This window comes from Gossypium hirsutum, chromosome A03, assembly GCF_007990345.1.
Source record: "Gossypium hirsutum isolate 1008001.06 chromosome A03, Gossypium_hirsutum_v2.1, whole genome shotgun sequence".
NCBI classification, from domain to species: Eukaryota; Viridiplantae; Streptophyta; class Magnoliopsida; order Malvales; family Malvaceae; genus Gossypium; species Gossypium hirsutum.
The window spans coordinates 68,247,642-68,256,222 of NC_053426.1; positions in this window are offsets into that span (position 1 = coordinate 68,247,642).

Below are 8,581 nucleotides of genomic sequence, written 5' to 3' on the forward strand. Positions count from 1 at the left end.
CTCGAAATTATCCACCTCCAAATTTCTATTATCCCCCTCAAAACCCTTACTACCAAGCACCACCTCCTTCTTATCCCGTTTACGCCACGAACAACCAAAGACCCATCACCTCATTCCCACAAAACATGATACCCGCTCAAAGCCAACCTAGAAATGAACCAAGACCAGCAAGGCCTAATCCCGAGAGACCGCAGTTTACTCCCATCCCTGTGTCGTATGGGGAATTGTACCCAAAACTTTTGGAGAAACAGTTAATATCCCCCCATTACATGGCACCCCTTAAACCTCCATACCCAAAATGGTATGATCCAAACGCTAGTTGTGCATACCATGCTGGGAATCAGGGGCATTCTACGGAGAACTGTCTTGCCTTCAAAAGGAGAGTTCAAGGACTCATTGATGCGGGCATTTTGCGATTTGATGGTACTGGCAGTACAACCGGGAATCCATTCCCAAACCACACCGAAGGGAATGTGAACGCAGTAGGAGAGGAAAACGAACGGCAAAGTAGAAGATGGGTTTCTGAAATAAGAACACCTCTGCAGAAAATCTGGGAGGTACTAGTTGAAAAAGAGTTGTTCTATCGTCTTGACGGAGTATTCGAAGGAAAAGATGCAAAAGGTCACAGTTTTTGTGAGTTCCATGGCGTTGAAGGGCACGACATTCAGTCCTGCGATGAGTTCAGAGGATTACTGCAAAGTATGATGGATAACAAGGAGATTGGGATCTTTTATAAAAGCGAGGAGGCCGATAGAGGAGAAATATGCGCTTCTGACAATTAATCATTAGGTTTCCCATATAGCGCCGGCCGACCGTTAATAATTTATTATGACGCGAAGAAAGAGCCGGTGAAGCCAAAAATGATAATCGAAGTACCATCTCCTTTCCCTTATAAGAACAATAAAACAGTACCGTGGAGATACAATGTTAATATTGTCACACCGGAAGTTGGAAATTCCAAAGCCATAACTGAAGATGTGGGAAAGGTAGGTCATTTTACCCGAAGTGGACGGTGCTATTCTAAAGAAATTGAACCGGTAAAGAAAAGTAGTGACTCGAAGCAAAGAAGGAAAGCAGTGATGCACGAAGTCGAAGTCGAGCAAGAAATTCCACCCGTCCAAGAAACTAAAAAGCCTGTGAACGAGGAAGAAGCTCAGGAATTCTTGAAATTTATCAAGTACAGTGAGTATAGTATGGTGGAACAATTAAGCAAGCAGCCAGCATGAATCTCAGTTTTATCTCTACTCTTAAATTCAGAGCCACACCGGAACGCTTTGCTGAAGGTGTTAAATCAAGCTTACGTAGCTAATAACATATCCGTTGAGAAGCTTGATAGGTGGGTTAACAATCTGAATGCGGACAATTTCATCTCTTTTAGTGATGATGAGATACCACCAAATGGTAGAGGCTCGGTGAAAGCGCTGCATATCACGACTCGCTGCAAGGGCTACATAATACCAAACGTGCTCATCGATAATGGGTCAGCGTTAAATGTTATGCCATTGGCCACGTTTTCCAGGATACCAATGGATTTGTCCTACTTAAGACCCTGTCATTCCACGGTAAGGGCATTTGACGGGACAAGGCGAGAAGTTATGGGAAAGATTGAGATCCCTCTGGAGGTGGGCCCTTACATTTATGATGTCGAGTTCCAAGTCATGGACATTACACCCTCTTATAACTGCCTTTTGGGAAGACCCTGGATCCATTCTGCTGGAGCAGTCCCATCATCCCTCCATCAAAAGGTGAAATTTATCATGGACGGTTGTTTGGTCACTGTCGAGGGAGAAGAAGACATTGTCGCATCTATCTTTGCCGATGCACCGTACTTGGAAGTGAACAAAGACGCATTAGAATGTTCCTTCCGATCCCTTGAATTCGTCAATGCCACTTTTGTTGTTGAGGGAAACAGAATTCCGGTGCCAAAACTGTCGAGAAATACTAGAATGGGTGTCAAATTGACTGTAGGAAGGGGAGCTCGAGCGAGAAGAGGTTTAGGGAGATATCTGCAAAGAATAGTTAGGGCTTTAAAGACAGTGCACCACAAGGCCCGATATGGTTTGGGGTTCCAGCCTGACATGCGTCAAAGAAGAAGACAGTGGAAGAAGGATCAAGAGAGAAGAATTGCAAGAACTTTAGGCCGAGAACCAGAATGGGAACCAATAGAGTACCCTCCTTTTTCAAAAACATTTACATCTGCGGGAATGATGTACCCTGGACAAGATGATCCACGAAACATGCTGGGGTTAATTGAAAGGGGTTTTCAGAATGTCAGTATAAATGTCATTGACAAAGAGACTGGTGCAAGTAAAGATGTCTCGAGGATACGCCCTTACCCTCCTGGTTTCATGTTGAACAATTGGACTGCTGAGGAGCTTCTTGTAGTTTATAAGTCTTCAGAGTAATACTAAACATTAACCTTCTATTGTGTCCTTAGATATAATAGAATTCTTTTGTAAGAGCTTGCATTCCCTCTTTATCATTTAAATGAATATCAATGAAGATGCATTTTGTCACGATTTTTCGCATTATCACTAATTTCATAATCATTTTCTCATTTCATAGCCTATCCTTACATTTGCCTCATTGCCATGACATAACATTTTGTTTGTTGTTTCCAATACTTGGATGTCCTCCTATAGCTTCCTTTTCCATTCAACTTTCAGGTGCTCAGATATTGACGACATGAATAAGCCCGTTACGAATCTTGAAATTGATTTTGAGAAGGCTGTTTGCTTAGGAGAATACGAAGCCGAAGAAAATGCTGAAGATTATGTCTCGTCTCCTGAATTGTTAAGAATGGTGGAACAAGAGGATAAACAGATTCTGCCTCATGAAGAATCTGTGGAAACAATAAATTTGGGCACTGAAGAGAGGAAACAAGAAGTGAAGATTGGGACTTCTATTTCAGAAAGTACCAGGCATAGTTTGATCACTTTACTCCGCGAATACAAAGATGTTTTCGTATGGTCACACCAGGACATGCCAGGGCTAGATGAAGATTTAGTGGTCCATAAGCTCCCATTAAAGCCAGAATGCAAGCCCATCCAGCAAAAATTAAGACGGATACTGTTGAAAATAAAAAAGGAAGTCAAGAAGCAATTTGACGCTGGCTTCCTACAAGCCTCCAAATATCCAGAATGGGTGGCTAACATAGTCCCGGTACCAAAGAAAGATGGCAAAGTACGAATGTGTGTGGATTACCGTGACCTGAATCGAGCAAGCCCAAAAGATAATTTTCCCTTGCCACATATTGACACGTTGGTGGACAACAAAGCAAAACATTCATTGTTTTTTTTCATGGATGGATTCTCGGGGTATAATCAGATCAAGATGGTCCCTGAGGATATGGAGAAAACTACCTTCATAACAATGTGGGGAACGTTCTGCTACAAGGTGATGCCATTCGGGCTAAAGAATGCTGGGGCAACATATCAGAGGGCTATGGTAACGTTATTCCATGACATGATGCATAAAGAAATAGAGGTTTACGTCGACGACATGATTGCTAAATCCCGAGGGGAAGAAGAGCATATAGTGCACCTCAAGAAGTTGTTCGAAAGGCTAAGAAAGTTTCAGCTAAAGCTTAATCCAGCTAAATGTACATTTGGGGCTACCTCGGGAAAGTTGATAGGCTTCATTGTCAGTGAAAGAGGTATCGAAGTTGATCCAGATAAAATAAAAACCATCCAAGAATTACCACCCCCGCGCACGCAAAAGGAAGTTAGAGGATTTTTAGGGAGATTAAACTACATCGCCCGATTTATCGCTCAACTTACCAACCAATGCGACCCAATCTTTCGGCTTCTTCGAAAACATAACCCGGGAGAATGGAACGAGGAATGCCAGGTGGCCCTTGATAAGATAAAACAATATTTGTCCAGTCCTCCAGTGCTAGTACCGCCAACTCCTGGAAGACCATTGATATTGTATTTGACTGTGTTCGAAAGTTCAATAGGTTGCGTACTGGGGCAACATGACGAGTCAGGAAAGAAAGAAAAAGTGATCTACTACCTCAGCAAAAAGTTCACTCAATATGAGGCAAAATATTCGTCCATTGAGAAATATTGTTGCGCTCTGGTTTGGGTAGCTCGGAGACTCAGACAATATATGTTGTATCACACGACATGGTTAATTTCAAAGCTGGACCCAATAAAATACATGATGGAATCGCCGGCACTATCAGGAAGAATGGCACGATGGCAGATCCTCCTTTCGGAATATGACATTGCCTATGTAAGTCAGAAGTCGATAAAAGGGAGCGCAATAGCTGATTTCTTAGCAACTCGAATGACAGAGGAATATGAGCCTTTAAGATTCGATTTCCCAGACGAAGACTTAATGAGCATCACAGAAATAGAATCCGAGTCATCAAAAGAGAAGTCATGGAAGATGTGCTTTGATGGTGCGTCAAATGCTTTACGGCATGGAATTGGAGCAATCCTGGTATCACCAGACGGGAATCATTATCCGTTCACTGCAAGACTGAATTTCTTCTGTACCAATAACATAGCAGAATATGAGGCCTGTATCATGGGACTTCGTGCAGCTATTGAACGAAACATCGAAATCTTAGAGGTGTACGGGGACTCAGCCCTAGTGGTTTACCAAATCCGTGAAGAGTGGGAAGTGAGGGACCAAAAATTGATTAAGTACAGTGATTTAGTGGCTGAATTGATCAAAGAATTTAAAGAAATAACTTTTCATTACTTCCCGCGAGAGGAAAACCAATTGGCTGATGCCCTGGCCACCTTGGCTTCAATGTTCAAAGTAAGTAAAGAAGCAGAAATAATACCCCTCAAAATGAGCATATACGAGGTCCCTGCACACTGTTGTAGCATTGAAAAAGAAGCAGACGGACGTCCTTGGTTCCATGATATCTTAGAATATATCAAGAATCAAGACTACCCCGAACAAGCGAATGAGAACGTCAAAAGAACAATCAGAAGAATGGCAGCGAGATTTGTTCTTGATGGGGACATCTTGTACAAGAGAGGAAAAGATCAGATGCTCTTGAGATGTGTGGATGATGTTGAAGCTAGAAAAATACTTGAAGAGGTCCATGAGGGAATCTGTGGAACACATGCCAATGGTTTCAATATGGCCAGAAAGATCATGAGACTCGGTTATTATTGGCTGACGATGGAAAGTGACTGCATCAATTTTGCAAGAAAATGTCACAAATGTCAAATCTACGGCGATAAAATTCATGTAGCCCCTTCGCCCCTTCACGTCATGACTTCTCCATGACCTTTTGCTATGTGGGGCATGGACGTTATAGGGCCAATTTCTCCAAAAGCATCAAATGGACATCGATTCATTTTTGTGGTCATCGATTACTTCACAAAATGGATAGAAGCCGCTTCGTTTGCCAATATGACGAGGACTGCAGTTTGCAGGTTTTTGAAAAAAGAAATCATTTGTCGGTATGGTTTGCCTGAAAGAATCATTTCAGATAATGCCACTAATCTGAACAATAAGATGATGAAAGAAGTGTGCGAACAGTTCCACATAAAGCATAATAACTTCTCGCCCTATCGCCCAAAGATGAACGGGGCTGTTGAAGCAGCCAACAAAAATATCAAGAGGATCATTGGGAAAATGACTGAGACATATAAAGATTGGCACTAGAAGCTTCCATTTGCTCTGTTTGCATATCGCACATCTGTGCGAACATCTACGGGAGCAACTCCTTTTTCTCTAGCCTATGGAATGGAAGCTGTGCTACCTATCGAGGTTGAGATCCCTTCTCTGCGAATCTTAATGGAATCAAAGTTAGAAGAAGCAGAAAGGGTACAAGCTCGATATGATCAGCTGAACCTCATTGAAGAAAAGCATCTCAGGGCAATTTGTCACGAGCAAATGTACCAAAAAAGAATGATCACTGCCCATGACAAAAAGGTACGACCAAGAGAATTCCATGAAGGAGAACTCGTGCTGAGGAAAATTCTCCCAATACAAAAGGACCTACGAGGAAAATGGGCACCAAATTGGGAAGGACCATACGTCGTAAAGAAGGCATTCTCAGGAGGAGCTTTGATCCTTACCGAGATGGATGGCAAGGAGCTACTGAATCCAGTGAACTCAGATACGGTGAAGAAGTACTATGCTTGAAAAAAAGAAAGTTAAGATGAAAACCCGAAAAGGGCGCTTTGATTAAACATAAAAGATTAGGATGAAAACCCGAAAGGGCATTCTATTAAAGCAAGCACTGACTTAAAAATGAAGACATTTTGAACGCTGGGTCGAATAGTGAGACTACAGTATTTGAAGCATTTCTGAAAGCTCGAAATCTTCTACGCAAGAAGCCATGCTCGAAAAGATTTTTGATTGAGGAATGTGGAAGAGTTCATGCATTGAATATCTAGAGCATTTGTATTCATTGAATGCAATCCCTTTTCTGTTTATGACACTCTTTTACTATCACTGGTTAACTTTCTTTGTTCGATACATTTGAAATAAATAAATGTGAGGCATCCCTTTGTCCCTACCTGACCATTTTCATGCATCTCATTAACAAAAGAAATGTTAATCATTACCTGGATAAGAACTCGATAAGTACAAGAGCCTCAAAGCAAGGACGAATTTCAACCAAGGGCAAGAGAGCGATAATTGAGAAACGCAGATTGTTCGTGAAACCCGAGGACGGGTACAGGGCCTAAAGAGAAGATCAAGAGCCGAAGTAATGAATATAGTCGCAAAAAAAAAATCATGACGAAGAAGGACATACGACAAATATGCCTAAAGCTCATAACATAATCATATAGGCATAAAGGCATTTAAGACAAACATGTGCATATCATGATAACGTCATGCATGACATATACAGATACTCAGTAGAGCGAGAGGCATAAAGGCATTTAAGACAAACATGTGCATATCATGATAACGTCATGCATGACATATACAGATACTCAGTAGAGCTAGAGGAGGTGATGATAGCTGTACTAAATCCAAGGAAAAGACACCTGAGTTCCACCAGACGACAGGTTTTGGTATTTTGATGCTGTTACTTCCGTTTTCAAAATTCAACTTATATTGCGAGAAATGGGTTGAGCCTCGGGACACGCTGAGGTAATTTTAATTTCTATTTTCAAAAAAATCAACTCATATTGCGAGAGGTGAGTTGAGCCTCGGGACACGCTGAGGTAATTTTAATTTCTATTTTCAAAAAAATCAACTCATATTGCGAGAGGTGAGGTGAGCCTCGGGACACGCGGAGGTAATTTTCATTTCTATTTTCAAAAATATCAACTCATATTGCGATAGGTGAGTTGAGCCTCGGGACACGCTGAGGTAATTTTAATTTCTATTTTCAAAAAAATCAACTCATATTGCGAGAGGTGAGTTGAGCCTCGGGACACGCTGAGGTAATTTTAATTTCTATTTTCAAAAAAATCAACTCATATTACGAGAGGTGAGTTGAGCCTCGGGACACGCTGAGGTAATTTTAATTTCTATTTTCAAAAAAATCAACTCATATTGCGAGAGGTGAGGTGAGCCTCGGGACACGCTGAGGTAATTTTAATTTCTATTTTCAAAAAAATCAACTCTTATTGCGAGAGGTGAGTTGAGCCTCGGGACACGCTGAGGTAATTTTAATTTCTATTTTTAAAAAAATCAACTCATATTGCGAGAGATGAATTGAGCCTTGGGACACGCTGAGGTAATTTCAATTTCTATTTTCAAAAAAAATCAACTCATATTGCGAGAAATGAGTTGAGCCTCAAGACACGTTGAGGTATTTTCAATTTCTATTTTCAAAAATCAACTCATATTGCGAGAGGTGAGTTGAGCCTCGGTTCACATGCTGAGGTAATTTCAATTTGTGTTGTCAAAAAATCAACTTGTATTGCGAGAGACGAGTTGAGCCTCAAGACATGCTGAGGTATTGTCAATTTTTTGTATGTTTCAAAAATCAACTCATATTGCGAGAGGTGAGTTGAGCCTCAAGACATGCTGAGGTATTGTCAATTTTTTGTATGTTTCAAAAATCAACTCATATTGCGAGAGGTGAATTGAGCCTCAGGACACGCTGAGTGAGTTGAGCTCAGGATCACATATCGAGTAAAGAATAAGATTGGGGCTGATTGAAGTCACCAGATTTTGTTTCCTTGAAGTTGCAGTGGAGCTGATCAAGGATATTAGATGATGTCCTTCTAAAGTTACAGAAGAGAAGACCACAAGCCTTATCTGACTAAAGCAACAGAAGAGCAAATTGAAGCTGTTAATCTTATATTTCTGAAGTCACAATAAAGCAGATCAAAGTTACAAATCTTATATCCTTGAAGTTACATTGAAGTAGATTGAAGCCACAAAGCATATATCAGAAGAGGTAATGGATTGAACCAAAATACAAGATACGGGGGACTAAAAAGAGACTACCTGGATGAGAAGATCACCAAAAGAAGTCAAAACTTAGCGAGACCGAGCAAAATTGGCCTTTCTTTGTATCTTTGCTCTATTCCTGTTACACGACAATAAGCAAAGAGGGGCAGCTGTTGTTGGCCAATTTTGGCCCGTTTACAAAATACCCAGGCCCATTAAACCATTTAATCCATCCTTAAACCCAAAACCTAAA